The sequence below is a fragment of the Dipodomys spectabilis genome, unplaced genomic scaffold (genome assembly GCF_019054845.1).
Source record: "Dipodomys spectabilis isolate Male_0828 unplaced genomic scaffold, ASM1905484v1 ptg000006l, whole genome shotgun sequence".
NCBI classification, from domain to species: domain Eukaryota; kingdom Metazoa; phylum Chordata; class Mammalia; order Rodentia; family Heteromyidae; genus Dipodomys; species Dipodomys spectabilis.
This window is the reverse complement of record NW_024870683.1, coordinates 15,915,634-15,921,633: the sequence shown is the minus strand read 5'-3', so window position 1 is coordinate 15,921,633 and position 6,000 is coordinate 15,915,634. Positions and strand designations below refer to the sequence as shown.

The 6,000-nt window shown below is 46.8% G+C and overlaps 1 protein-coding gene across 1 annotated transcript in view; it reads right to left on the bottom strand.

The window, feature by feature from the left end:
* Positions 1–270: 270 nt before the first annotated feature.
* Tmem38b (transmembrane protein 38B) overlaps positions 271–6,000 on the bottom strand; it is a 42,859-nt gene continuing 37,129 nt past the window's right edge. Inside the window, exon 7 of the transcript XR_006149985.1 lies at positions 271–281. The gene's annotated coding sequence lies outside the window, so the exon portion shown is untranslated. The remainder of the gene's footprint in view (positions 282–6,000) is intronic.

Genomic DNA, 6,000 nt, shown 5'->3' with positions numbered 1-6,000 from the left:
CTGGCCCTTACTCTCCCAAGCCTGTGCCCCAAGGCTGTCTGGCTCCACCCTCCTAGACACGGTTCTCTGCTCCCTTGTCACTTGTTGTTGAAGGAATTTCCTGGCAACTCTTTTTGACATTTGTAACCCTCCTCCCCTGGAATTCTCACTCCGCCTTTTGGGCTTTATTTTCTTTTGATAGTGCTAATGACTTTGAGACATATGACAAACTTTACTATTTAATTTCATTTTTGCCTCTTCCAAGAAGCCTTTAAGGGGTGTCTATATCCCCAATATTTGTACTCAATAGTTTTTTTAGTGAAATCCCTGGTTCTCAAGTGGTTCAATTATAACATGTGTCTCAATCAAGTAAACTTGTTCCAGTAGTCAAAAATAATTAAAATCTTTGACTGTGCTCTTTAAAAAAAAAAAAACAATAGGGCAAAACTTTCAGAGGAACTGTGAGAACAGCTTGATTCAGAAGCAAAATTGGCACCATCCATGATTTGCCTACGGTGGCAGAACTCAGAACCCCTGCCTGCATGGGCTCCAGCCTGTTGGTGAGAGAGGAAAAAGCCCATGTTTCTGGATAAAGTTGAGGTGAGGAAACCATTCCAGGTCCTTTGTCCTCACTGTGTAATACTTCCTAAATAGCTCTTTTCCATACCTTTACTCTTCTTCTATTCCAGCAGCCTCCTTCCTCATCTTCACATCTCTCCCACATTGCAACTCCCCCCCTCCCCACCCCCCCGGTCCTGGATCTGTAAGGTCTTCACTTTGCCATCCCCAGGGGCCATTTTCCAACATCCTATCTAGAAATGACGGCCAGGGCTTCCATTCCCATCATGACTGAGCCACACTGGATGGTTGGACTCCTTCCTTCCCCTGGAGGGAAGAGGGAAGATTCCTCTAAGAAGTAAACTTCTTTCACCCCAAGGGTGAAAAGTAGTTTTGGAAAAGTAGTTGCAATAGAGACTATCACTAGTAACAGTTTTGTCCATTTGTTGGGAATACAGCTTTATAGAGACCCTAGTAGATACTTTCCCAAGGAGTTGCATTATGTGTTTGCTAACTGCACTGTTAGAGTTAGATAGAGGTTAGAGGTGTCCCTTCCTTCTAAACTCTTCTTGAGAACCTTGACTTTCCTGACAAGTTTGGCTGGGGATGGGAATGGAGCATTATCAGTTACTAAAGGAGAGAAACCCTCTCCCTCCCCCCATCCCCCCCTCACACACACACACACACACACACACACACACACACACACACAGGGACTCAACCTTCTCAATCAGAGATCTGACTGGAGACTATTCCAGACAACATCCAGCCACAGTTACAGAGACAGGGACCTAGTCATCTCAGCTGGTAGCAGATTCTGCAGTTAGAATAGGAAGACACCTGGAGGAAAAATCTAAGGACCCCAGAACACTTGCTCCTAGTTTCAAGAGAAAGTAGGAGCCATCACTGGAAGGGAGGGGGAGGGCAGAGAAGGGAAGGACTGAAGGCAAGGGTGAGTCCAGGAATTTCCCTGGGAGCAAGTGGGTAGCGAAGGAGACCTGAGGCAGGTGAGAGGATCAGCCACTGTGTCCTGAGAGAATCACCTGCTTTGGGCAGGCCTGAGGGTCCTGACTCTAAAGTGGATGAGGCACGTTACAAGGAAAGCTGCTCAAACCATTCTTGCCTTGGGGATGAGGGCTGAAACCCAGTAGTAGAGATTTACCCACAACATGTACAGTCCTCACTTCCACACCCGGCTGCATGGAAAGAACAAAATCCCTTCCTTGGTCAAAATGGGCACAAGATCCAGGGGGAAAGTAGGTCTTCAAGTAGGACCATCAGAGGCACAGAGTGGCCAGAAACTCAATCATTCGTCCAACTATCTCTTGACAACTACTGTTTCCAGGATCTGTTTCCTTAGCCCTGACATTCCCATCAACAGACAAACCCCTCTATGAGCTAAGTCAGTGCCAGGATGGCTGGCTTCTGGCTCCCCCAAGCCTATTCATTCTACACCTGTGGTACTCTTTTTAAACAAACTTCAGGGAGTATAATCTGCTGCCACTAGATATGTATGTTAAACCCCCCAAAAAGCTTAGCAACCAAACCCAAATCATAGTGTCTGGAAAAATAAAAGACCGTCCATGGCCCGTGTTATTATTGTTATTTCCTAGAATTCTTGGCAGCCTACACAGGATACCGTCATTCCACAGAGCACAATTTAAACTCCTTTGTCCTCCATCAGGCTGACCTTCCCCAAAAGTGGTGGGCGCATTTCCCCCTCCCCCAAGCAACAGTAGCAGCTAGATGGATCAAAGTGGAGGAAGGCAGGCTTCATTATGAGAGCTCTGAGGCCCCAATTGGGCTTCTCAGAGGATCCGTGCAGACTTGTAAATAGATGCAGTAAAAGAGTAAATAATGAATTTGTGCAATTGGAGGAAAAAGCTAGAAAGCAGCTCTGGGGTGACAGGGAGAAAGGCATTTTAAAGAATGTGTGTGCATGCAGCTCGCCCCGCAGATGTAATGGCTTCATATACATTCATGAGCATTGGTCTCCCAACTCTTCTTCTTTTTCATCACGATCATAAAAGACAAAGGGAAAGTAAGAGGGGCGAGAAAGAGAGATAAACTTTAAGGGGTTCAATCGCAAACACAACCTGCGGTTTGTAAATTGCTTGGAGACCTTTGGAGGGAGAATGGAGGAAATGAAAAGTAGAACATACAGGAATATTGCTGGTTAGGGGAAACTCTGTGCTCTGGGCAGAAAATCTTGTCTGGAGAATGGTTGAGAGGCACAATACTGACAAAAATGTGAGACTGCATTGTATAAAGGACATGACTGGCTCTTCCACCTGCCCCTGTGGCTACATCCTCCAAGGTCATTTGCTTGTGGAAGCCCTGGGGCTCTATGGCCTTAGTTATATTAGAGAGAGAGAGAGAGAGAGAAAGAGGGCTCAGGAGCCCCTGGTTTGTTTGATGGCCTCTGCTGCCACCCACCCATAGGTTAGGTCTTCTAAATAGCCCAACCCATAGCAAAGTCAGATCCTGAAGTCACACTTAAGTCCCAGCTCAGCCATTTTTTTTAATGTAACCTGCATTTTCTTCCAGAAAAGATTATGTTCAGCTACAAAAATAGATGTTTCAACTTTCTGCATTTGTGCATGTAATGCTTGTAATTTAGAGAGACTGATTTTTTTTAGAAATAGACACACACGTACACACTTAAGATGACTGTCTCCCAGTAACAAGATGTCAAGCGATCGTTGTTTTCCTGAAAGGTAAGTGCATGCTAGCAACATCAGCTTGAAGAGCGCAGAAGTACAGTAGGAAAGAATGAGAAAAATCACAGGCCAGCTGCCTTTCTGCATCACACTATGTGTTTAGACCAAAGGGGATGGAGGCAGCCAACCAGCCAGCTCAGCTAGGTCACAAGGCTCTGCTGCCTCTTTCCTGTGAATGACCCCAGGCCCTGCAAGCTGTTAGGGGGCTCCATGCCTGCCAGCCGAGCTGCTCTTCAGAAGCGATGCAAGTTGAAGGTCGTACCCATCTGTGTTTAGCCCTGGCCTCGCCGTCACTCTGAGAATTCTTGGCTTGGGGCCAGTATGGATAATTATATTTCACCTGTCCAAACTCTCCTGTGGTTTCCCTGGGAGGCCTATTCCTCATCCATGGCTGCCTCAATCCAGAACATAAATGCTCTCAAAGGTGGTCATCTGTGACTGCACCACAGAGGTCCACCTGACAGGGGAAATCCTCCTGCGCACACTCATCCTTCCAGCAAGTGTTTATGAAGCATGTATTTAATAAGCACGAAGCTCTTGGTGCTGGAGATGCAAAGATGAAGATGGTTCACTTTCAGCCCTTGAGAAATGCATAGTCTAGTAAGAAAGCCCCCAATATGATAGTAAATGACATTTAAAATATGTCTGAAAAAATGCTCAAAGAAAAATGCTGGGTATCAAGGTCTCATGCCTGGAATCCTAGCAACTCAGGAAGCTGAGATCTGAGGATCAAAGTTCAAATTCAGCTCAGGCAGGAAAATCCATGAGAGTCTTAACTCGAATTAACTACCCAAAAGTGGAAATGATACTGTGGCTCAAAGTGGTAGAATGCTAACCTTGAACAGTGCCCAGGCCCTGAGTTTAAGCCACAGGACTGGCACAAAAAGTAACAACAAAAAAATTGCTGAGACATTCTAAATCTTCATCATCCCCAGTGACATGGGAAACACAAGTAGGAGGATCATTAGCCTGGCCCACATGAGCATAAAGCAATGACCAATGCAAAAAGAGGATGGAGGCATGGCTTAAGTGTTAGAACACCTGCTTAGCATGTGCAAGGCCCTGAGTTCTATCTGCAGTGCCATGGGAGGAGCAGGGTAGGAAGAGCCAGGCACTGGTGGCTCATGTCTATAATCCTAGCTACTCAGGAGGCTGAGATTTGAGAATTAAGGCCAAGAGTAAGCCAGGTAGGCAAAACCATGAAATTCTTATCTCCAACAAACCTGCAAAAAGCCTTAAGTGGAAGTGTAGCTCAAGGGGTAGAGCCTAGCTCTGACTGAAAAAGCTGAGCACAAGTGTGGTACCCTAAATTCAAGCTCCAGTACCAACACACACACACAGAAGAAGAAGAAGAAGGAGGAGGAGGAGGAGGAGGAGGAGGAGGAAGAAGAGGAGGGGGGGGGAGGGGGAGGGGAGGGGGAGGAGGGGGAGGAGGAGGAGGAGGAGGAGGAGGAGGAGAAGGAGAAGGAGGAGGAGAAGGAGAAGAAGGAGAAGAAGGAGGAGGAGGAGGAGGAAAAGGAGGAGGAGGAGGAGGGGGGAGGAGGAGGAGGAGGAGGAAAAGGAGGAGGAGGAGGAGGAGGAGGAGGAGGAGGAGGAGGAGGAGGAGGAGGAGGAGGAGGAGGAGGAGGAGGAGGAGGAGGAGGAGGAGGAGGAGGAGGAGGAGGAGGAGGAGGAGGAGGAGGAGGAGGAGGAGGAGGAGGAGGAGGAGGAGGAGAAGAAGAAGAAGAAGAAGAAGAAGAAGAAGAAGAAGAAGAAGAAGAAGAAGAAGAAGAAGAAGGAGAAGAAGAGGAGGAGGAAGAGGAAAAAGAAGAAGAAGAAGAAGCAGAAGCAGCAGAAGCAGCAACTAGGGAGGGATGGGGAGGGAGAGAGGACGGAGAGAGGAAGGGATAATATTATTTGCAGGAAAATGGATAGAACTCTAATCATCATGCCAAGAGAAAAGAGCCAAAGTGAGTAAGACAAACATCACACATTTTGTCTCATATGCAGACATTAGACCTGTGGTTTACATTCAAGGGTACTGTTTGGTGATAGAAGTCAGTGGCAAGGGCTGGGAAGGTGGCTCAGTGGTAGAGCGCTTGCCTTGCATGCTCGAGGCCCTGGGTTGGATTCCTCAGCACCACATAAACAAAAAGAAAAAAGCCGGAAGTGGCGCTGTGGCTCAAGTGGTAGAGCGCTAGCCCTGAGCTGAAGAGCTGAGGGACAGTGCCCAGGCCCAGAGTTCAGGCCCCACAACCGGACCCAAAAAAAAAAAAAAAAAAAAAGAAGTCAGTGGCAAACAGAAGGGTAAAGAAGAATGGAAAGGAGATAATATGATTGAAATACTTCATAGGCATGTATAAAAACAGAATGATGAAACTTGTCAAAAACTGTTTATAAAACATGAGAGAGTGTGGGGCACTGGTGGCTCACACCTGTATTCCTAGCTACTTGGGAGGCTGAGATCTGAGGATCCTGGTTCAAAACCAGGCCAGGCTCTTATCTCCAATTAACCTTCAGAAAACAGGAAGTGGAGCTGTGGCTCAAAGTGACAGAGTGCTAGCCTTGGGCAAAATTGCTCAGGAACAGCACCTAGACCCTGAGTTCAAGTCGCATGACCAATGAGAGAAAATGATCATGGGGATAAATTTGGCCAAAGTTCACTATATGCATGTATGGAAATTTCACAATGAAATGTCCTTTTATAATTAATATGTGCTAATAAAAAATGTCTCCTGGAAACCGGGCACTGGTGGCTCACGCC